The sequence below is a fragment of the Crocuta crocuta genome, unplaced genomic scaffold (assembly GCF_008692635.1).
Source record: "Crocuta crocuta isolate KB4526 unplaced genomic scaffold, BGI_CrCroc_1.0 scaffold118, whole genome shotgun sequence".
Taxonomy (NCBI): domain Eukaryota; kingdom Metazoa; phylum Chordata; class Mammalia; order Carnivora; family Hyaenidae; genus Crocuta; species Crocuta crocuta.
Genome location: NW_027551558.1, coordinates 15,354,267 through 15,377,709, shown reverse-complemented (window position 1 = coordinate 15,377,709; position 23,443 = coordinate 15,354,267). Strand labels below are relative to the sequence as shown.

Genomic DNA, 23,443 nt, shown 5'->3' with positions numbered 1-23,443 from the left:
TAGGGAGAAGGGAGGTAGATGTGATTAAAAGAGGGGAAAACGAGAGAAAATTGTGGTACTGTATCAATGTCAATATCGGTTGTGACATTGTACTGATTGCACTGTGGGAGTTAGCATGGGGAGATGTTACCACAGGGAGAAACTGAGTAAATGGAACACAGAAACTCTTTGAATTATTTCTTATAATTACATAGGAATCTATAATGTCAAAATTAAAAAGAATTAAAGCCTCTAAATGCAGTGTGGAGTGTTATTCTAGGAAAATGGCTGTGGTAAGATGACGTAATGAACTAATGGAGGGAAAAGATGGATGTTTAAAATTAAATCAGTGGCTTTGGTATTTGAGGACTATAACAGTTTGAAACAAATGGAGATGGTGTAATCAATAGGATTTCCTGAATGTTTGGATATGGGAGTAAAGGAAAATAAGGTGTTATGGATAAAGTCCAACTTTGGGGTTTGAATAACTGGATAAATAGTGCTGATGGTCATCACTGTTCATTTAAGAATAGGAAAAGTATGAGAAGAAGCCAAGCCAAAATATGTATATGTGTGTATATGTATATAAAATGCCAAAGTGTGTTTGTGTGTGAGTTATGTGTGTGTGTAGGTATGTGTATATACATATATATATGATGCAAGTTAGTATATGTGGAATATATATAAATGTATAAGAACAAAGTCAGAGTTTGGAGAATATAGTGCCTCTGAGTCTCTAATATGTCAGAAAGGAGGATGGTGTGTTACATTTATCACAAACTATCTCTAACTGCTGCTATTATTCAGATTTCTTTTTGTTACAAACTGTATTTTCTAAGCAGTAGATGCTTGCAGTGGTTGTAAAATCTTTATGTATCTCATTGTTTTAAAGATCTCACTTTATTTGATGTGCACTAATGAGAGTGGTGAATTATAATGTACAGAAAAGATCAGGTTTTTATGTGAGTAGTCATCTTCCTTTTAGTTTTCTTGTTAATATGCATTTTATATATTATACTTTTTTAAAAATTTTTAATGTTTTATTTATTTCTAGGAGAGAGAGAGGGAGATACAGACTCTGAAACAGGCTCCAGGCTCTGAGCTGGCAGTCAGCACAGAGCCCGACGCGGGGCTCGAACCCACGAACTGCGAGATCATGACCTAAGCGAAAGTCGGACGCTTAACCGACTAAGCCACCCAGGCGCCCCTATATATTATACTTTCATTAAATACATGTGGTATTGATTGGTGCACACGTGTTGCATTTCTGACGCACCATGGACAATCGCACCCTACTTGAACCTCCTCCCAGCAGTCCATCTCATAAGCACCTCGCTGCTGCTGTAGCGGAAAGGAGTTCCATCTTGCTTCACCACATTTTGGCTAACTGCCCTCGAACCCATGAACAGAATATCTAGTGTCTAAATATTCCAGTTGATTTCATCAGTGTGCAGTGATAGAAGGAATGAGCATCTGGAAATTGCAGCTCTCCCTGAAAGGCATAATTTTCCATTAATTTCAGATGAGAGCTTACTGGCTTTCAACTAAAATGCACTGCTGAGTTCTTCCAACCTAAAGACAAATATGAGTAAGACTTTAAATTTTGTGAGTAGAGATTATTTGAATAACTGCATATTCTTGGATCAAAGTCATACATATTCTGACATAATTGTTTTTAAAAATATGAAATCACATTATTTGTAATGGAGAGAGCTAAACACCACTGCTTGGATTTCATATTATATTTTCTCCCTCTGCTGGCCAAGTGCTACATCAACACTGAAATAAACAAAGAAAGATGTTTTCTTCTGCATTGTATAATTAGGCCCTGAAACTGGAAACATCTATTGAAAGGAAGTGTCATAAAATGTCTTGTAAATTTTTCTCACCTTCAGTGCCCTCAAGTATCCTCTGCTCTCCCCTAAAAACAAAACAAAAACCTTCTGCCCTCAGGAAAGATTTATATTAGTAATGTCTACTTTGGTGTAATTTTAAGCCAATAGGCCCCTTGGAAGAGTCGACTCAATTTCATGAACATTTATTGGGTCTATATGTGTCAGGTGCCCTCCTAGTTGCTGGGCGCATAAAAATGAATGAAGTACCGTCCTCTATGCCTCAGGAACTCACAGTCTAGCAGGGAAGAGAGGTTCATAAACACTTAAAGTTCAACATAAATGCTGCAAGAGAAAATTGTATAAAGCACTGGGAAATTACAGATGAAGAAGGAATTTATAGCCTGAAGAGTTAGAGAAAACTACATGAAAAACAAATAAACAAAAATCAGACAATTGCGATCTGAAGCTTAGAGGATTATGCCCTATATATTAGGGTTGGTTTTAGGAGATGATGAAACAAGATGAACAAAGGTATGAGGGGATGAGGCTTCATTTAGAGATAACAGTGACTAGGCGTTTGGCATAGAGTTAAGTTTGTGGGTCAAATGGTTGGAACACAGTCCAGAAAGTTAGGGTTGGACAGCAATTTAAGAACCTAGATAGATATTCTAAGGAATTGCGACCTTGCCTTATGAGAAATAAGGACCACATTTATTTTTAAAGCAGACACTTAACATGATGATCTTACTGTGTTTGCATTTTTGGCTTGATTTTGTTCATTATGGAGGAATTTGTAGCATTGGTAAATGAAGAAGGGATGGAGATTTTATGACAGATGTCTCTGGAAACATGACACTTCATAGCAAGTAGGAGCTGGGACTAGTGGCATTGAGGCCTGAGATTCAGGTCTTGGCTACTTTTCTCCATTTATGTACATTCAGTATTTGAGCACTTAATGAAAGGAATTCATGTCATTTTGACAGAAGTGCAGGAGATAGAAGCATACTATCGCAACGTAATTCCATAAATGCCTAATGTACAAGTAAATATTTAAAAAATATGAGAGTATGTTATTTCTAATTTTCTGAAGGACACTTTTGGATTGGATGATGCATAAGTAACATGATTTGCTTTGGACTGCAAGATCTCAATTTACTTCTGAAGTCATACTTTTTATTCTATGCTGTATTCAAAAAAAAAAAAAAACCTGTAACATGCAGATAGAAATGAAGGCCAATTGTCTGAGCTGCTACTAAATTAATCTTGTCTCTGAATATGGACTTACTGTCAGTGAGGGTCTTGGGAAGTTTTTGGTTTTTATTCTGTCTCTGCAGCAAGAAGACCTTGTCACATTTCCAAAAAGGCAAGATACTACTTTAGTGTCTTTTTCCCCTCTCTTCTTTCCTCGTTCTCTTTTACAGCTAGTTGACCATGCATCCATGGTTAAATTAGTACTATTCAGAGAATGAAACAACCTGTGAAGAAAACTAACTATTCAGGCAATATTTGATACATAAGTTGCTTTGGAGGCAAAGTTTTGCCTCATTTCCAAGAACCAATTTTAGGCTCAAGAAAGTCAAGTGACTTTCTTTTCTCTCCATGATCTCACCAAAGAAGTGAAGGGTTTGTGTTATATGATTACTGAAATCATCTCCAGTTCTAAAATTCTGTAATTCTGACATCCAGAGAGAGTGGCCCTCTTTGGCCCTAAGAAATTGTCCTACTGTGTGTTCCCAGGTCCTGAACTGGAAGAGAAGTGCTACCGATCCCCATTAGACAATGTCACGGCAGGCAAACCCATCCCAAATACTGTAGAGGCCAAGCAGCAGTACCAGTTGAGTCCAGCAAAATGTAAGTTCAAATATTTAAAAGTTTAAGAGCTATCTGTTAAGTAAAACAGGTTTTATACTGTTAACAAAATCCTTTATAACAACAAGAGTCTTAAAAAGAAATGAAGTTGGGCTTATTTTAATGTCAGAAATTTGTCATTAAAATATTAAAATTGAATTCACTTAATTACTTTTGGATATGTCTGCATGTTTTGTTTTGAGGTGGTGATGTTTGGATAAATAAGAAAATTAAAATGAATAACTCATGGGGCGCCTGGGTGGCTTAGTCGGTTGGGCCTCCAACTTCAGCTCAGGTCATGATCTCTCAGTTTGCGAGTTTGAACCGTGGATCAGGGTCTGTGCTGACAGCTCAGAGCCTGGATCCTGCTTCGGATTCTGTGTCTCCCTCTCTCTCTGCCTCTTCCCCACTCACACTCTGTCTCTTCTTATCTGAAAAATAAATAAATGTTAAAAAAAANAATAAGAAAATTAAAATGAATAACTCATGGGGCGCCTGGGTGGCTTAGTCGGTTGGGCCTCCAACTTCAGCTCAGGTCATGATCTCTCAGTTTGCGAGTTTGAACCGTGGATCAGGGTCTGTGCTGACAGCTCAGAGCCTGGATCCTGCTTCGGATTCTGTGTCTCCCTCTCTCTGCCTCTTCCCCACTCACACTCTGTCTCTTCTTGTCTGAAAAATAAATAAATGTTAAAAAAATTTTTTTAATTGAGTAACTCCTAAGTCAGCACACCTTTTTTTTTTTTAAGTAAATTTATTTATCTTGGCTTAATTTCAAAAAAATAACTAATTGTATAATCAGGATTTTCACATAGTTTGTGTTCAGGTAACACTAGTAATATAAAGGATAAAAATAGCATATATTCAATGTGTATAAAGTTAAAATACGCTTACAGCAATAATATAAAGTGAAAGATTGAAAAGTGAAATTGTTCTTCATGTTTTAAGGTTTTCTTCTATGATATGCACATTTTCTATTAAAATAAAAATTTTACATTACAGTTGGTGAATATAATTTTAATTAAACTGTATCAGTAAAAATAGGATCTGATTTAACTTTTGAAGCAGTAAACTTATTACCTTTTTAAATACAAGTAACAAGATTTACAATTCTAGTGTTCAAAGTTTATCTAAAAATAATGGAAAATATCAGTATTAGTTGTATGCTTGTTATTTCTACCCCCATATATATAAATTTAAGAACATTTATATTTAATAATGATAATAGTAATATTTAATAAAGTGGTTTTCAACTCATCCCCCTTTAACTGTTAGGAATACCACTTTGAGTATTCAGAGCCACCAATCAGAATATCCAAAAAAAGAAGCAAGAAAACAAGCACTTGGCACTGCTGAGAAATAATATTTTGGGGGCACCTGGGTGGCTTAGTTTGTTAAGTTTCTGACTTCAGGTCAGGTCATGATCTCACAGCTCATGAGTTCCAGCCTTGTGACAGGCTTTGTGCTGGTAGCTCAGAGCCTAGAGTCTGCCTCAGATTTTGTCTCTGTTTTTCTCTGCCCCTCCCCTCCTTGTGCACACTCTTTCTCTCAGATATAAAGAAACATTTTTAAAAATTTTAAAGCAATACTTTGTTAAGAAAGAATCTCTTATATTTGTTCAGTCTCTGAGGATATATTTAACAGGTTAATGAATTTGATTTTTTTCTTCGCTTAAGCACTTTTACATTCCTGCAATGGGCAGTGGTACAACCCATAAACCTTTATAGCATTTGGATGCAGATCCTCCCCCACTTTTTCCCCTCTGAATGGTGTTAGTTATAAGAATTCATGTTTGGCAGAGAGGGAGGCAAACCTTAAGAGACTCTTAAATACAGAAAACAAACTGAGGGTTGATGGAGTGGGGGTGGGGAGGGGTGGAAAATGGGTGATGGGCATCGAGGAGGGCACTTGCTGGGATGAACCCTGGGTGTTGTATGCAAGTGATGAATCACAGGAATCTACTCCTAAAGCCAAGAGCACACTGTATGCACTGTATGTTAGCCAACTGGACAATAAATTATATTTTTAAATGTTTTTTAAAATCTTTAAAAATGAATCAATTAAAAATAATTGGGACTGGGCACTGCCAGGTTTGAACATTCAACTCCAAGCAGTAGATGCCCCCATGTGTCTTTAACACATATTTGTGGTCCTATGTTTATGATATATGAGCCCTGTGAAGTGTGATGCCAAGTCCGCACCTTCAGCCAGATCTAAGAGTGGGACCCCCAGCATGGGACAGGACAGTCTTGTATAACATGTGTTTTTATATTCTACCGACATTGACAGTCACACTTTCCCTAATCCTGTAGTAGCTAGATGTATTTTTGAGTGCATGACTTTGAAATTACTTCTTGAGTTGCTTTTTCTGGTGGGGACCTCTCCTCCCATGTCCTCAGTTGGGTAGGGAAACTAAGTTGGGGCAAAGAGGGAGATCATTGTTTAAAGCATATAATGCCATAGGGTAAAAAGTATTTAATAATATGTCTTTTTATTTGTATTTTATAAATGATTAAAATATAATTTTCAACAGGAATGCTTATGTAGATTAGAATGACATAAATAAATTTGTTGTTTGAAAATGGGCCATTTTACAACAGCAAGTCTAAAGATCGAAGGCAGTGAGGAAAGATATGAAAAGTTGCATCACTGTGGCTAAATGATGGATGACCATTTAAAAATGACTAAAAGGTTAGAAAAGTAATCATGAGAAGAAGTAATAATTGGAGAAATCAATATTCTCTGATCTGGTGGTCAAAGAAGAAAACCCTCCAAAATTCAGTGGGGAACTATATTTTGGGTAAAATGGAACACAAGTCAACATGCCCATCATATGTATTAGTCAGAGTAAACACGATATTCTGCTTCTCATGGGGAACACGGCCCTGCTTAGGAGCTAGTTACTGCTCTGTCTTATAGTTGAAGTTTGAGTCAGTGACTGACAGTGGTGAGTTATTTAAAAGCAAAAAAACAAAAGAGAACTGGAAGGACCTTAAAGAAGACAAATATCTAGTTTCTTCAGTTTACACATTAGGCATCTCTACTCCAATAGGCTTGAATTAATTACATTTAAGCTTATTTAATGAGATGTATTATTTATATGAATTTTGTTCTAATTGGTAATTCTAAGTGAGACAGGAACCTAGTTATTTTAATTGTGCTTCTAAGTTAATGGTTTCGTTTTTATAAGCTAAATGCCTGAACTCCACATTTGTGTTTTCTTGAAATTTAATGCATCTGTTGAAGGTTGTTCTGTCTTTGTCTTTGTTTTAAAGTAATTGGTACTTAGTCTCTCACAGCAGCATGAAATTTCAGAATGCAGAAAACACTCTGCAGCTGATAGGTAAAAGGCGAGTTAAAAATTATTCTCAACTCTTAAATATAATAAGTGGCAGGTAGTATGTTTATGAGGAAATTGAGAAGGGAAATTTCGTAAAGCTCCAGACCTGGTTGATATTTTAGCACAGATGACTGAATTAATACCTGAATATCAAAAGAAAAGATAAACAAGATAAATAACATCTCAGGATATTATTTATCAAGACTTCAGTGACAGTTTGATAAACCAAATATTAGGCAGCAAAATTTGATGAAGGAAGTTTGGCTTAGGTACACACCTCAGGAAGGGTCTGAGGTAAAGCAGGAACTGACCATGGCTTTATCTTCATGCAATTCCTCATTGTTAGTGTAAGGCTTTGTGCATGACTAGGGGGAGACAAAAGCTTGAGTATTTGAGGTGAGAATATTTACCTCTGAACCTCACCAATTCCTTCTCCTTTCCTTTCTAATCTCTGCAAGGCATCTCCATTTGTCTAAAAACTGTACTTGCTCAGAAACTATATTCTAACCCCCTCCTTTTCCTCACACTTGACTCCCAAGCAGTTGTTTTGGTAATTGTTAAAAATTCCCTTATCCATCCTTCTTTATTTACCTCCCCTGTTTCTGTCTTAATTCAGATGGATTCATTCATTAATCAACATTTATTGGGATCTACTCTGTCAAACATCGTATTAGGTATCAGGCATGCAAAAACATATGAATCACAACCTCAGCAATTGACAGTTCAAAATTCTCCAACTTATTTAAAACAAAACATAAAAGAATACAGATGAAGAGAAGGAAAAGAAGAAATCTTAAGATATTAGTGAATGGCTGTTGATTTCCCGAAGGATTATTACAATGGTGTCCTAATTAGATTCATTATCTCTAGAGTATTCCACCTCAAGACATCTACTAGAGTGCAACTGGAATGCCTGTCCAAGATGTAGACCTCTTCATAGAAACCTTTTCAAATTCCTAATGAGTCCCTACTATCGAAAGAATAGAGCACAGATTAGTAAGCAAGATTACTGAAAGCTCTCTAGAGTGTTTTCAAGCCATACTTTTCTGTTCCTAACTCTTGTCATCTCTACTCTACACTTGAAATCTATACACCTTCTGTTTCAATAATGTATAAGTATTACACATTACCTTATACCTTAATGACAACTAATAGAATAGATGGGGTATGGAATGAATACATGTTACCATACCTCAAAGCCTTTGAGCATGGATAGGAGTACTTCTCTTTCTGCCTATTGGTTGCCCTCACTGATCCATAGCCAGTAGTGTGTCCCTGCTCTCTGCAGCCCAGACTGGGTATGAGAATAGGATCTAGATTCACTATGCTGTGCTGATAACCAGCCCTCTGGCATATGCTTGCCTAATACAAACCAAACACTTCATATGATTCTTGGACAAAGAAATAATCTTGGCTACATGGTGGTGCCAGAGGAGTGATTTGAAGAGCCAAGTGAGCTTCCTGAGTTACTGATTCAGCAGTAACAGTTCAGCAGTTTCTCAATTAACAACCAAAAAAGAAAGGCTAACAAAGGAATCATTATCTAACTTGTCCTATCCTGCAGCAATACTAATACTAGCAATGACTGTCATCCCCTCTTATGGGTGGGAAATGGGATGGAGACATATATACGTAGGTCCCCAAAGAAAAATTTTAAACCCTTATGCAACAAAACTCATTAAGAGATGGAAAACTCTCAAACAGGAAAGAAACGAAAGCTTTTAAACCCCATGTTCATTGAATCATTTTGTAAAAAATTACTGTTCTTTTCTACCTTTGTGTATTTCTTGTTATTTGAGGGTTAGAAGTCACCCATCTAAGAATCAAATCAATACCTGCCTTACAAGACAACTTAACCTTGAGCACTGCTAATGCTTCTACAATCCCCCTTTAAGCTAGTTAAAACTTCCAGGTAGTCCAGAAAATTAATGTAAGCTTACTCTCATTGAGACCTGAAGAAAGCATAACAAACCTTAAAAAAATTAGACAAATGATATCCTACTAGTGCTTAACCTACACTTATAGTCATTTAAGGCTTCTCCTATCTAACCACAACTTACCTTTCCAGTTTCATTGTATAGCATGCTTCCAAGGACTTTGATAAACCAGCACAGCACTACTATGCTGTGCCATTATGTTAAGATTTAAATGTAACATGTTATTGCTGTTCCCTGGGACTGAAATGTCTCCCTATCCAGCCCCCCTGGTGAAATCTTTTGAACTTTCATCAATATTCCCACTGAATCAACTCCTCTATGAAGTTTAACATGTTTTTCTCCCATTTACTCTTTTGGTCTCTGATAAGACCTATGTAACATTTCTATCTTTGTAATTAGAATTACATCTCTTAAATCTAGGATACCGTTGATTGCAATGTGCCCCCATTACTTTACACACCACTAAGAAACAGAAATGGTTCACGTGAACCTATGGTGCCTTCAAATTGCATGAAGCTTCTGGATTTCGGAGGTGATAGAGTGGAAATAAAAGGTGCATTTTAGAATTAATAAAATGTGGTAATTGTGTATAGGACTGCCTTCCTTGCTGTATTGCCAAATTGTGAGCTCTGTGACAGCAGGACAAATGACTTAATAGTGTCTCCTTAATGTCAAGTGTACTGTTTGGTTCTTCAGTAAATGCTTGATATGATATTCCCCCAATTAAAATGCAAACTGTAATTGTATTATTGTTAGCAGTGCTTTCTTAGCCTGGACTTTGTTCTATGATCACAACTGATAATGTGTAAGGTACAAACAAGTGAGACACGATCATAAGATCCAGACTTTCTTCTTTGACAGCTTCATGGCTTTCACCCAGGGCTAGCTGTATTCACAGGGTGACTGAGCATTTATGCATGTAGTTTAATTTTAATAGACATGGGAAGGCCCTGCTTCTAAGTTGGCCACTTGTTGCGTGAAAAACCCACTGTCAGGTAATCCTTCCTTTGTAACAAAATGTACAATTTTCCAAGGGGAAATCTCATTAAGCTTTATCAGGTAGAATCATTAAGGGAATTAGTTCACTAGGTCCCTCCTCAACAGTAACAAGTAATAGTCAATTTAAAAATAGTTTTGGTAAAGTAGAGTCCTTCAAGTTTTTTTTCAGCATTGCCCAAGAAAGGCAGATTTGGAAAAGAGGTTTCAGAGCTAAGGATTACAGGAAGACACTGTGGGTGGCAGGCTGTTTCAGAGGCAGAAGTGGAGGCTGGCCAGGAAACAGCAAGGCCAAAGACCTACCTTGGTAAGATCCTGGGATGAGCTGGAATGCTGCCTCTGGGAAATAGGTTTATTTCTTTTCTGTAGTCCTTTTTCTTTATTTCTGTTAATTGCTTCTATTCTGCATCCCTGCCATTTACAACACTATTGACCTTATCTGAATGCATATTGCTCTGTGATGTTCCTTTAGCCCTTTTCTTTCCAGTGCCTCTCTCTTCTTTCCTCTCTCTATCCCCATTTCTGAAACTTCTGTATGTTTTCTTTTCCTTCATATTAGTTTCCTAGAACAGCAACTGTACTGGGGAATGAAGTACATATCATCCCATGGTGCATATAGATCTGGAATTTTTCAGCTTCTTCCTCAGCCTGAGCCCTGTTACTGTTCCCTGTGTTAGCCTGAATGCTGTTGGCTCTAATTTAAGTAATAGGGGGAGTGACCTGTTAAGTCAAATTATGTTCTCTGAAATATGTGCCTTTTTCTTTTTTTTATTCCACATACCATTTTTTTTCCCTTTTTTATCTTTATAGATATGACTAATTGGACTAAATATGCCCCTCCGTGTCATATAATTGGCTTGAAATACTGTTTTTGCACCTGTGTGTGTTGTTTTTACTCTTCATATTTTAAGCAGTTAAATAAAAAATACCCTGTTGCTTATCTCTGGCAGCCCTATATATCAGCTAGCACCTCTCTACTTAGGGAAAAGAGTCCTGACAGATGTCTCATATGTGGCCAGGAGGGCACACCTGTCCACATCATGAATAATGCTTTGCGTTATATGACACCTTGGACTTACTCTAAATGCTTTTACTTGTATTTTTCATTTTTACCACTTTATTATTTAGTTGAAAGTTCTGACATTTCTGGTACCTGTTTAGTCATTCATTTTTGTCTTTTCTAGATCTCATTTCATTCCTGAATAGCACTCATATGGTTTTTATCACTACAATTCTGTATAATCAAATGAGCAATTCTGAGGATTTTTTAATTCTAAACTGTATTTCTTTCAAAACATACTCCATTAGCCCACCTCTAAAACTTCTGTTTAATCCTTGAATTACTGCCAACATGTCTTGCAGAATTATCTGAGTAATTTTGTAATCATAGCTCTCCTAATGTGATCACTAGGTAAACACTCTCTGACTTCTTTCCTCAAATTCTTCTCTTGACAAGGCATCATCATCCTCTGGATAATTATTAAGTTTCTTTTTCTTCTGTCTTCCCTTCAGAGATTGCTTCTCTTCACCTTACCTACCCCAAAGTCTGACATTCCTCTTATTAAACATTTGGGAATCAACAGCTCTTACTCTCATATTGGGAAGACTTTTGAACATTCTTCCTTTTCGTTCCTTTTCTGGGCTCCTTCATTTTCTCCCTTTCCTGTATGTTGATTATTCACTGTCTGTGGTAGGTAAAATTCTAGCCTGGACCCCAGGATTTCGAGTAGATGGTATACTTGCCCTACACAGTCTTCTCTTCTTCGATGGGGAAGGTAGGCTGGTGGCCATAATGGGGTGTGACCACTCCATGCTGTGGTCAGGTAATGTGGCAACAGGAGTATTATAGAAGTAATTAAGTTCTAATCAAAAGGAAGATAAGCTGGGTGTGCCTGACCCAGTCAGGTAAACTTTTTTTTTAATTTTATATTTTATTGTCAAATTGGCTTCCATATAACACCCAGTGCTCATCCCCACAAGTGCCCTCCTCCATGCCCATCACCCCCTTCCCTTCTCTCCTACCCCCATCAGCCCTCAGTTTGTTCTCAGTATTCAAGAGTATCTCATGGTTTGCCTCCCTCCCTCTCCCCAACTATTTTTCCCCGTCTCCTCCTCCATGGTCCTCCGTTAAGTTTCTCCTGATCCACCTATAAGTGAAAACAAATGGCATCTGTCTTTTTCTGCCTCCAGTCAGGTAAAGTCTTAAGAGAAACAAGAAAAGCACCACCAGATGATGTCCACCTATCCATGAAGAGAACATAGGGAGAGGGCCATATGACAGGAAACTCTGGACTGACTTTAGAAGGCAAGAATGACCCCCAACCAATAGTGAACAAGAAAATGGGATCTCAGTCTTAACGCAGGGAATTGAATTCTGGTAACAACCACATGAGCTAGGAAAAAGACCCTGAGCTCCAGGCGAGACCCATTCTGGCTCCCACCTTAATTTCCATTCTTGTAGACCATGAGCAGAAAACCTAGCTGTCTTGTGAACAGATCTCTGACCTACAGACCAGGCTAAGTTAGTGATAGTTTGTTATACAACAACAGAAATAAAAAAAAAAAACCCTTTGCTGCCCATCTATCCATATGACTATGATTTCTCCTTGTTCTAACTGCAATTTCTTGGAGACAAAATGCCTTCAATCTACCAACATTCAACTTTTCCCTTGGGCTTGTTAGTGATCCTCCACTTTACTCCTTACTCTGTGACTTTATTCAGTCTATTTCTGCACCTCTAGGAATGTGTGGATGTTTCAATTTCCAGAGTAACAGAATTAATCTATTTCATTTATTTGCTTTCCCTAATGAGCAATATTCCTTTGTCATACTCCTGATTAATAATCAGAATTGAGTTCAAGAGTAAGCCTGTTGTGGTGACATACTTAGTGATGCTCTAGTGAAACTGATTGATTGATTTACTCATTCATTCACTTTTTCATTCAAAGTTAGAATATCAACCTAAAATGTCAGATAATCACCTAGGCACTGTTACAAAGATAAACAGGACACACATTTTGGTTCTAAATAACTCACGTTACAGTAAAAATAGGGTGGTTGTGAGACTCCTATAAAATATTAAATAGAACTTTAAAATTATGCATTTAAAACTCTTAGTGTTCATATTTAGAATAAGATACACATATAAGGAACAAATAGCTTAGGCATTTATAAAACAAATAGCATATCAGTTTAAGAGAAAAATTGAAGAAGAATATAAATTCGCTGTGTTTTATTCCTGAAAATATCAACTGGTGTTTGGTTTTTCTTTGAAGAAGTCCTTCACAATGTTTTAAGCAACTGTTAAATGTAGACCAATGTATCAAGTGATCAGGAATGAGTATGGGGGAGTGGCAGAATAAAGGGACACATAGTCTTGCCCTCTAAAAGCATTCACTCTATTTTCTGCCTAGTGACTACATGGCCTATCCTCATGGGTGATTCTATAGAGTGTTGTGCCTTATCCAGATAAGTATTTTTGTGCATACAAAAGTCCAGGCACTGAGTGTAAGCAGAGAATTAATTTGGTAGTGGCACATCATTGTGTCATATTCTGTCAACAAGCACCATGATGCCTTGCACCATCCTGTGTAGGTAGAGGGTATGTAAACTATCATAGCCCTAGGTTATGCAGTTAGGCATGAAGTTAGCAGAATGGCTATCAGTGAATTGGGATAAGAAACAGTGCAGCCTCAACAGAAAACCAATATATTTCATATGAAGAGTGTGAATTTTCCATAGAAATGAGAAAAAAGAATCCCTAAGAGAACTTATTTTCCTTGTCTATTTATTTCTGCCCTGTAGGAAGATGATAATGGGTAATATTTTAATAACATTGTAGACTTTAACAAAGGCAGGGCTATTTTTGAATGATATTTTTTCTAGAGTCATAAACATAATCAACGTCTTACTTTCAAGATATGTCCATCAATTTGAAACCAGTGTGGCCATGATGTTTAAGTGACTGAGCACTGGGTGTACAGTGAGAAGGCATTACAGTAATGTTCAGTTATTTGTGCCCTGTAGTGTAAACTGGCTCATCTAACATCTGGGAGAACATATGAAATCACTAGACAAGAAAAGGTCATTGTGTGCAGCACATGTATCCTAGGTAACAGTTTTTATCTAAATCATCATTCCTTAATTGTTCCACATTGGCATTGCTAATTGCTTATTCCCCTTCTAACCTAGTATATTACCAGCACAAGTTTCCATGAACAGTTTCATTTAGGTAATCCTAAAATCTAAAAATATACCTCAAGTACTGCTATAATAAAAATACATAATAAATGTTTTCAAAGTCCTAGTTTATGAATCGTTTGATATGACCAAGTGTCAGTATCAAAAGAAAATTTTTACAATCGCCTTAAATTGGATGTAATTAGGATCTGCTCCATTAAAAGTTAAGGCACTCCTGTTAGACTCTGCACAGTTGTCCTTCTAAAGTAGATTGTAGTTTGTTTAGTCAATGAAGCTGGTTATTAACTTCTCATGAGCAGAAAGACTAAAAGTCTTCACAGAGATGTAATCAGAATGGGGGTCAATAATCCCCAATGCTGTTAAAATAGTTGCAATCCAGAACAATTGAATTGCAGTAAGTTCACAGATGCAAGTTAATGTTTGACCTGGGAAGGGGTCGCCTTATCAATTTTGATTTATACAGAATCGTGTCATTAGTGTGTACTTTGTTTTATTTTGTTTGGTATTGAAAGAGACCTTCGATTTTATGTTGAACACAGACTTTAAAAAGTCCTCATGTATGGTCCTGTGTATGCACCTGTGTGTCTGCTTATGTGATTATTTATACATATATACATCCTTGGTTATACACACCTGAGGAAATTTCATTCTTCTCCCTATTCAAGTACTATCTATAATCAGTTTCCAAATTTCATTTTCTAGGCCAAATTTTGTTGAATATCCAGACTTGTCTGTCTTGTGTCTTATTAGACAGACATCCCACAAATATCTGAAAACACATCAAACTAATGGCATCTTCAAGTTTACCTGTCTTCCAGGGTACCTTATTTAATGAATACTACCACCGACAACCATGTTTCTCATGACCGAAATTTAGAGTGTCTTACAAACACTCACCATCAAAACCTCCGTGCCTATTAATCACCAGATTCTGACAATTTTCACTCTGAATTTTTCTCAAATACATTCTTTTTCATCTTTATTTTGAATTCCTTAATTTCAGCTCTTTCCACATTTGAACAGATTATTTCTATAGATTCCTTATAAACCTTCCTCCTTCAAGGCCAAGTTTCATTTAGATACTCTCCATGTGGGCATGATCTTATTAAAAGCAAACCTTAAAAGTCAAAGTAATTTTTAATGACTCTTCAGCATCTTCACAATAAAATTTAGCCTCATTAGGAGGACATATATAATGCTTGCTTCATTACTTCTCTTTAATATTCCACGTTCAACTTCATCTGCTAACATTCCCTCTTGAAGAACAGATTAAGGAACAGTGATAAAGGAACCAGAGTAAATAGGCAACAACAAAATCCAGAAAGGACAAACTAAAAGCAGTTGGCAAAATGGTAGATGTAAACCCAACTAAATAAAAAATTGCAGTAAATAAAAATACAGTAAATATTCCAATTATACAACAAAGGATTTAAGGGTGGATAAATAGGACTTGATTACATGTCATCTATATGACATATATTACATATAAAGATGGAGAATGTTGCAAAGGAAAGAATGGAAAAAAGATATGTCAGAAAACCACCAAAAGTATTTACATAGAATAGTCCTATTGAGACACATCAGTATTAATATAAAACATCAGATGAAGTATATCTTTTTTTTAAATGTTTATTTCTGAGAGAGTGACAGTGCACAAATGGAGGATGGGCAGAGAGAGAGGGAGTCACAATCCTAAGCAGGCTTCAGGCTCTGACCCATCAGCTCAGAGCCCAATGTGGGGCTCAAACCCATGTACTGGGAGATCATGACCTGAGCTGAAGTCGGCTGCTTAGCCAACTGAGCCACCCGCATGCTTCTCAGACGCAGTATACTTAAGACTGAATATTTCTTTTTTCCTTTTTTCCCTCTTCTTCTTTTTTTTCCTTTTTTTTCTTTTTTGAGAGAGTAAGAGAGTGCATACACACGTACATAAGTGGGGGAGAGGCAAAGGGAGAATCTCAAACAGGCTCCAGACCCAGTGCAGAGCCTAATATGGGGATCTGTCTCACAAGCCTAAGATCATGACCTGAGCCAAAATCGGAAGTTGATGCTTAACTTGAGTCACCCAGGCATCCCAAGACAGAGTATTTCTGAAGATAAAAAGGGGCATTTTATGATAAAAGGGGCAATTAGGAAGATATAATGATCTGAAATGTGTGCAACTAAGTGAGCCTCAAAATACATGAAGACAGATAAAACTAAAGAATAAAGGACAGTGATATTGCAATACAATTCTCTCAGCAATGACTAAAAACTTTAAACCAAGAATAAGAAGGTGGAAGATACAAGTTATGTTGTCAACTAACCTGACCTAATTGACACNTTTTTTTTTTTTTTTTTTTTTTTTTAAGAGAGAGTGCACGTGGTGGAAGGGGAGAGGGAGAGTGAGAAGCTCAAGTAAGCTCCATACCCAGTGTGGAGCCCAATGCAGTGCTTGATCTCAGGACCTTGAGATCATGACCTGAGCTGAAATCAAGAACTAGACACTTAACCAACTGAGCCACCTGGGCACCCCAGGAGTATAACATTTTTGAAGTGTCCATGGAATATTTTTCCAAGGCAGATCATATGTTTGGTCATAAGCAAGTCTCAGTGTGTTTCAAAAGATTGAAATCTTGGGGCACTTGGGTGTCTCAGCCAGTTAAGAGTCTGACTCTTGACTTCAGCTCAGGTCATGATATCAGGGTTTTTGAGTTCAAGCCCCACATTGGGCTCTGTGCTGACAACATAGAGTCTGCTTGGTATTCTGTCTCCCTCTCTCCCTGCCCCTCTCCCATTACTCTCTATATCTCTACCAAAATAAATAAAAATAAAACTTAAAAATAAAACTTAAAAAAATTGAAATCTTAATATGGTCACTGACCATAATGTAATTAAGTAGACATCAATTACAATCACTATAAAATAAACCAATATTAAAAAATTAACAGTCTTCTAAATAACAAAAAGAAATCTCAAGGCAAATTTATAAATAGCTAAACCTCAATAACAAGATACCTAATAGATCCAAATTTGTGGTCATGCTTCTAAGCAAGCAATTTGGGGGAAATTGAGAGATTTAAATGCTTAGAAGATAAAAAAGGAAAGAAAGAAATCCATGATCTGCGTTTCCACCTTACGAGGTATTTTAGTCTGCTTGAGTCGCCATAACAAAATACAATATACAACACCAGCACCAAGAGAAGAAAACTGATGAATATGAAGCTGAAAAAATATTTTAACTCTTGACTACATCAACAAAAATATTTTGTCTCTAGATTTAAATAATTTTGTCAATTGATGGTATCCGTAGTTCAGTATATAGAACAAATTAAATATTATTCATAATATATTCTTTTTCCCAGGTTAATCACTGATGACATGTTTATAAATTATTGAGTATTGTGTGTTGTACATTAATAGGGAATTCAACATTTTCCCATTCTAATAATGCTGCTTAATATAAGGCATTGACAGCCACTCGGTTTTATCATTAATAGGTAGTGACCACCTTTCCTCAAAACTATGTAATCAGCCTCTATAGCATCTTAGACCAAGAGAATGGGTATTTTTGGAAACAATATCAGAGAAAGACTAAACTTGAATCTTCTTGGAAAGGAACTTAAAAGTATTGTTAATAGTTACCACACAAGTAATGTCCCCAAAGATTGGGCAGATATTTCTCAGCTAAATTGACATTGTTCATTGTTCAATAACAAAACCAAACCCACAAAAACTATATTTGTTGGAGATAAGGCACTCTCCAGAAGATGTTCCAAACCCATAGGCTGCCAGGCCACAAGCCATGACTGCATAAGACAGACCGTAAAAAGAGGCCCCTGCCGCATCCCCCTCAAGAACAAGATCACTTATGGACCCATTATCCTTCTTTATGGTTTTGTTCTTTCATTGTACTTTTAAAAGATACTTGAATCATTCAGTCATGGTGCTCCTCAAATCCTGATGTTTGATAATTGCCAGATAGTCAACCAATTCCTCAGATATTGACAATGTTGGATAATACAAATCCAAATTGAAATTACAAAGTCATTGGTTATCCAAAGAGATATTAGCATATATTTGTGTTTTAGTTGCCAAATATTTAGTTTACTGAGTGTGATAACTCCTCAATGTCTAAAATCTTAAATTCTGCTCTTTGGCTACCATTAAACTACGTATTTTAAAAATGTGATCATTCAACAGTAAGAACAAGAAGGTCCAGCAATTCTAGATATAAAGACTTAATAAAGATTAATATTTGACCATGTAATCATGAAACATGAAGATTTAATGAAGATCTGGAATGATCTTCGTGTCTTAAACTAATGGACTGTCCTCTGTCCTAAGATAAGACATCAACAGAAGTAGGACTGGGACTAAAAAACAAAATCAAAATGCATCTTGCAAAATGTATTATGTATTATTATAAATGTATTATGATTTGCAAAAAAAAAAAAAAAACTGTACCAAGCCATAATGTGCAGCACAAAGTATCTAAGCATTTGCAACTATATGGATAAAATGAAGGTGCATTATGCTAAGCCAAATAAGTCACTCAGAGAAAGACAAATACCATATGATTTCTCTCATACGTGGAATTTAAAAATCAGAAGAAATAAACATAGAGCAAAGAAAGGAAAAATAGGATAGAAGCAGAGAGGGAGGCAATCCATAAGAGACTCAAATACAGGACAAAGGGGGTTGCTGGAGTGGTGTTGGATAGGAGGATGGGTTAAATGGGTGATGGGCATTAAGGAAGGCTCTTGTCTGGTATTATATCTACGTGATGAATCACTAAATTTGACTCGTGAAGCCATTATTTCACTCTAGGTTAACTAACTTGGATTTATATAATAATAATAAACAAAACAGATGTACACAAGGGGAAAAAAGAGAAAGAGATAAGCTCAAGTTACTTTTAAAACTGATTTTCAGAACCATTCTATTACAGAAAGCCTAGAGCAGTACAAACTCTCCATGTTACTGTTTTGTGTTTCAAAGTTTGAAGCTTTTAAAGAGAAGTTAACTGTTTCAGAAACTTGAATAGTTTACAAATCTTGACCAATCCCTTCCCAATACCATGCTTAATAATTCCAACCTAAAATCAGCCTGATGATTTAAGTAGCCTCAACATCTCTTCCTTTTTGAGGCCCTACACAGACCCTGTGAAGATAGTGTTCTCTTCTGTTCAGCAAATTTACTAAACTCAGCTTAATATGACCAATATGTTTCCTTGGTGGTCATTGCATGGTAATTCTAACATTAAGTAAATTTAGAACAGACGTAATAATAAAAGTAAAAGAAGGGAGGGCTTCTTCTTGCCTAAAGATTAAGTAAATGTATAACTCCGTCACAGCTTTATNTTTTGCTCCCCAAATATATTGAAGTGGAATTTACTTGTCTCCTTTATTGTCTGCAAATGAATGGTCATTCATTTTGTTTGAAAAGTTGACTGGCCCAGAAAGCCCATAAAAATATCTAAGTAATAAACATTCACAAAAGTTTTCCAGTGTTTCCAAGAACTTCTTACAGTAGTTATGATGGTCCTAATTATAGTAATGGGGTATCTTAATGTAGATTATAAGTGGACTACGGTGTTGGTAAGTCTTTAAGATGGACTTCACCATTTGGGCTCCAGAGATACAAGTGTAAGAAACAGAGAACTCCTTAAATTTTCACAGTATGTTATAATCATTATTAAGTTAATTTGTGTCACACCCCAGTGAGACAAGCAAATACTGCTACTCTACTTTAACAAATAAGAAAAGTGAGACATAATGGTCAACTTTCATTTCTAATCTATTGTACAAATTGAAAGGTTCACAATGTTCAAAACATTAGTGTGTCAGTGAGAATAATCTCATTAATGGGATTTTAATATGTTTTATTTATACAGATCAATACAAACCCTGGTTTTCTATTTCAGTATAAATATCATAAAAACAAACTGCTCAGTACACATAATGGCTCCATTAGTGCCAAAAGAGTTCATCTTCCAAGAAAACAATAGGCATCTCCACTAAGCTACCCCTAACAATTGCCATTTAGGATTCATAAAATAATAGTTTTTGATTATAACCTCACATAATAATTAAAAAAAAAACTTTTCCCTGATTTCTTTATCCTTAGAACAAAACAACAGAGAAATTAGGTTGGTATTGAGTATATGTAGAGCAGAACTTGTTTTTTTCTTTGATAAACTGTATTTACCATAAAATATTTTATGCATTTTCCATGCATTATCTTATGGAATAGTTATAACAATCCTGATAAAAGAAGGGTATATTCTAATCTAGGTATATACAAATAGGGCAACCTGAGACACAAAGTGCTTCTGCTACTTTCCTGAAACAAGCAAGGAATAGTGCGGGTAAAAGTCCATGCCTTTGACTCTAAGTCGAATAGTGGCTTCAACACATGATAGTGTCTCATGTCTAGAACTTTCTTTCCAAAGTTCAGCAGCCACAGTTCTTAGTAAAACTTGTCTTGGTAAAAATCAGTCTGTGATCACAAAATATGAGTAGAATATGTTAGCTGAAAAGCAAAACTTTCAAAAACTATTGCCATATTAAAGATAAATGTCAAAAGTTTTAGGCTACTATAATACCCTTCAGATGTACCCAATGTTACTCTGGTGGTCTGTTTTTAAAGATATAATTTTGATGCTAGGAATATATTTTTTCCTCCGGACTTTAGATTTCCAGAAAAGAATATTATTGTCTTTAAAACAGTCACCTGACTTTATATTCTAATTAAACTTCTGTGTTTCAATTTTAGAAAAAAATAGGTCATCCTTATTATACCCAAAGTAAGATATTATCAGTTAGTTTGTTAACAGCCTTAAAATACATTTTAGTTATATTATAAACTCTTAATAATATTAGAGGAATTCATGGATCCACATCTCTAATGTCCATCTGAACCAGCTCTTCTTCATCAGACTACGTAATTTTGAGTAATGGATGGGGTCCACTCTTCAAAGGCCCTGATTTTGAGAGATTTTTCATAACTAGGGTATAGAGTAACTAAGAGCATATCATTTAGTAACTGATGTACTTGAATTATTAAACATGTCTCTTACCTGAAGTCTCCTGGATTGTCTTCCACATTTACACAGGGCCATAGAATTAAGTTTATGTACAATAAAATAGAATGTAGAAATTGAATAGATAACTAAAATATTTTAAGTGTAAGAGAGAAAATAAAATGTTCTAATCAGGAAAAACACATGGCATTTTGCTTTAGCTAAAAGCTTAATAAATAAAAGCTGGAACAGACTAGCAAAGAATGCATTAATCATTGAAGGAAACCCCAGATGATGATAACAAAAATAGCATTTACTGAATGTGATGATCTTTGTGTTTAGCATTTTACATAAACTCTTTGATTTGACCCTCACACTGTGAGGTAGTCAATGTTACTATCTCTGTTTTATGTGTGAGAAAATACAATTAAGCCTGTGTTACTTTGCCAAGTCTGCTGTACCATAGTACATTGCATGGCATAAACAAAAGAAATAAATTGTTTCACAGTTCTGAGTTAGAGATCCAACATCCAGGTGTCGTCAGGGTTGGGTCCTTCTGAAGGTTGTGAGGGAAGGCTATATTCCCCTATCAATCTCTTTAACTTGTAGATGGCCATGTTCCCTATACATGTATTTCTGGGTCTGTATGTCCCCTTTTTAATAAGGACACCAGTCATGTTGGGTTAAGACTCACCCTAATAATCTCATGTTACTTTGGTTACCTCTGTAAAGATCTTACATCCAAAGTGTTACATTGTGATATATTGGGGATTATGACTTTAACATGTGAAATTTTTTTTTAAATGTTTTATTTATGTCTAGGAGAGAGAGAGAGAGACAGCGTGAGCAGGGGAGGGTCAGAGAGAGAGGGAGTCACAGACTGAAACAGGCTCCAGGCTCTGAGCTGGCAGTCAGCACAGAGCCTGACGCGGGGCTCGAACCCACGAACTGCGAGATCACAACCTGAGCGAAAGTCAGACGCTCAACCGACTAAGCCACCCAGGCGCCCCTTTAACATGTGAATTTTAAGAGGACACAATTCAACCCATGATACATATTCTGCAGTTAAATTCAATAAATATTTTCAGGGTCTACTATATGTTAAGAAGTACATTCAGTATTTGTGAGAGAAATAAACAATATCATGATATCTGGTAAGAGATAAAGATGTGTTATCTGAGCCTTTCTCTTCTCTACTCTTCTCTTCAAGATGAGGTCAACACTGGCCTACCTGTCTGGACTCTGACAAGGAGCCAGAATCCTAAAAAACTCTGTGGAGCTATGATTATAACAAAAAGTTCCAACCAAGAAAGATGGGTGAGCTAAGTCAAAAACTTTAGAAAATAGGAGTCCAATGCCTAGAAAGACAAGAACCAGGGTAGAGGTGGGACCTTGTGAGACCCAGGTGAATGAGGTGGAGATCAGATAAATCAAATTTTGATCAAGCAGGAGCCAAGGGTCTTTGTAAATTGGCCTGGAATTTAATCAGTTGGCAACAGTTACAAGAGTTGAATGATGATATAATTTGTTCTCCAAACAGAAACATGTTCTAGAGTAAAAGAGAGTGCTATAAAGAGGTCAGTGGGGGAAAATAGGCATAAATAGACTTTGTTTTAGGTAATCAGGGAAGAATGGTCACCTTCAGCAACAGGACTGTTATCATTGGGAGGAGTAGCCCAGTTTCAGGATTTGAATTGCTTTAGAAACAAGAAAATACACAGTGTAATTTAACTTTATGAGCACAGTACATCTTACTTATGTAAAATAGAGCATGGAGGAGGGGATGATGAACATGATCACAGAAGAAGTAATATCTGACTTGGGGTTTGATTGATAGAGTAGAATTCCATCTATGAATTAAGAAAAGGTAACATTTTCAAGAAAGAAGAACTAACGTGGAATAGCATGGAGACAGCAAACATTACAATGTGTTGTAGGATCTTGCTTTTATTTAACAAACCTTATTTAAGTGCCTATCCTGTGAAAGATTCTGGTCAAAGAGATAGGGATCAGTGGCTAACAACATGGTCCTGGTACTGACAGTCTTTTGGGGGAAGACAGCCAATTTGGAAAAATGATTCACTTTTATTAATAGCCAANAACAAACCTTATTTAAGTGCCTATCCTGTGAAAGATTCTGGTCAAAGAGATAGGGATCAGTGGCTAACAACATGGTCCTGGTACTGACAGTCTTTTGGGGGAAGACAGCCAATTTGGAAAAACGACTCACTTTTATTAATATCCAGAGGAAGATAATACTAGTTCATTATTGTTATCTTTTAAAATTTGTTCATCTTCCATTATCATA

General features: G+C 36.2%; 1 non-coding gene across 1 annotated transcript; it reads right to left on the bottom strand.

The window, feature by feature from the left end:
* Positions 1-22,055: 22,055 nt before the first annotated feature.
* On the bottom strand, positions 22,056-22,140 carry TRNAE-UUC (transfer RNA glutamic acid (anticodon UUC)). Its single transcript has one exon. It is a non-coding gene; the product is annotated as a tRNA-Glu (tRNA).
* Positions 22,141-23,443: the final 1,303 nt, after the last annotated feature.